This window comes from Palaemon carinicauda, chromosome 10, assembly GCF_036898095.1.
Source record: "Palaemon carinicauda isolate YSFRI2023 chromosome 10, ASM3689809v2, whole genome shotgun sequence".
NCBI lineage: Eukaryota > Metazoa > Arthropoda > Malacostraca > Decapoda > Palaemonidae > Palaemon > Palaemon carinicauda.
The window spans coordinates 143,421,553-143,424,052 of record NC_090734.1 but is presented as its reverse complement, the minus strand read 5'-3'; positions in this window follow the sequence as shown (position 1 = coordinate 143,424,052).

Here is a 2,500-nt window from a genome sequence, read left to right as displayed (position 1 = left end):
ATATATATATAATATATATATATATATATATATATATATATATATATATATATATATATATATATATATATATATATATATATATATATATATATATATATATATATATATATATATATATATATATACATATATATACATATATATACGTGTATATATATATATATATATATATATATATATATATATATATATATATATATATATATATATATATATATATTTGCCACATCTCTCGACTATACAATATTTTCAAGTTTCCAAACTTTCGTATAACGTGTTATGAATGATAATTTGTAGAGCTCCACCCTCTTAATTCACTTAGTATTTTTGTAGAAAAAAAAAAAAAACTTTCAAAATATATTTTGGAAATAGATGAATAGCAAATGCGCAACATTTACCTCGTAAAAGTTACCCCGAGTTAATTTCCCTACGGGAATGTATCGAATCCCTAAAGTATTCGGGGAAGACCAGAAAGTTATATGGACACGGTAATCCTATACACGTCTGCTTAGGCTTAACTGACAGGAGTAAATTGCATTAACTATTGAATCACAGAAGACCCTCGGATTGATAGATCACTACATAATTCAATTCATCAACTTATTTAAGGTCGAGTTAAGATAAGGTAATCTTTTTACGTATAGATAAACAAATTGAAAGGTAGATTGCAAATCTGTAGGTAACGTCATGATCAGCCTCTCTCTCTTAGGAATGTCTAAATTCTAAAATATTGCACACACTCTTTCTCTAGGATAGATAACGAGTAAGAATAGAAGTTTCCAAAACTATACAACAAGCTCCCACTAGGTTGGCCAAGGCACCAGCCACCCCGTTGAGGTATTACCGCTATAGAGTTACGGGGTCCTTTGACAAGCCAGACAGTTCTACATTAGATCCTTCTCTCTGGTTACGGTAACTCTCCCTTTGCCTACTCATACACCGAATAGTCTGGCCTATTCTTTACAGATTCTCTTCTGTCCTCATACAACTGACAACACTGATATTACCAAACAATTTTTATTCGCTCAAGGGGTTAACTACTGCACTGTAATTGTTCAGTAGCTACTTTCCTATTGGTAAGGGTTTTCCACTGTCTTAGGTTAGAGATCTCTTGCTTGAGGGAACAATCGGGCGTACTATTCTATCTTATTTCTCCTCCTCTTGTTTTATAGTTTATATAGAAAACATTTATTTTAATGTTGTTATTGTTCTTAAAATATTTAATTTTTACTTGTTTCCTTTTTTCACTAGGCTATTTTCCCTGTTGGGGCCCCTGGGCTTATAGCATCCTGCTTTTCCAACTAGGGTTATAGTTTAATAATAATAATAATAATAATAATAATAATAATAATAATATAATAATAATAATAATAATAATAATAATAATAATAACAAAATGTGTATGATCCAAAAATTGAGAAGCAATAATTTCTCCGTTTAAAGAATTTTAATAAAAATGAAAGATTGGATATGATCAAGTTTTACATAATAAATAACTATAAAAAGCTTCATCTACGTTTGTATGAATAAATAAATAAATAAATAAATAAATATATATATATATATATATATATATATATATATATATATATATATATATATATATATATATATATATATATATATACATATATACATATATATATTCTCCACATCTCTCGACTAAACACTATTTTCAAGTTTCCAAACTTCCCTATATATATATATATATATAAATATATATATATATATATATATATATATATATATATATATATATATATATATATATATATATATATATATATATAGCTATATGTATATGTATATGTATATGTATATGTATATATCTATATCGTATATATATATAATTTATATATATATATATATATATATATATATATATATATATATATATATATATATATATATATATATATATATATTCGAAAAGAGATATAAACTAAAAATTAAGTAGATAAAATTGCACATGAAAATATATATAATCAAACTAATGAGAATACACATAAACATAAGAACCAACTCATGTTCTCAAAGGTAACAACAAATTAATGAATTAAAAAAATACGCAAGAAAGTCCCAAGCATCAAAAGAAATTAAAGAGTTGAATTGACTAAACTTAGGTTCTCATCAAGACACAAAATCCGACTATACTTGAAATCTTTCTTTGAAGAATTCCTTTACTTCAGCACAGAGCTCATTAAGACTGACCCCCAAGGATTCATTACTTCTTGCTTCCAGGAAAATGAAGAGAGAGAGAGAAACCGGCTGAACCTGTCATTCCTGGAAAGTTATTTCGAGTCGTTATGTATAAAGGAATTCATTATCTGTGTGAGACATGTCAGGTCTGGGGGTTAAGTGAATGCGAGTTTGAATTGAAGACACTCGGCGATTGAGAGGCTGTGTAGCAGGGAGGTTTTGAGAGAGAGAGAGAGAGAGAGAGAGAGAGAGAAGAGAGAGAGAGAGAGAGAGAGAGAGAGAGGGGGGGGGGGGCAAG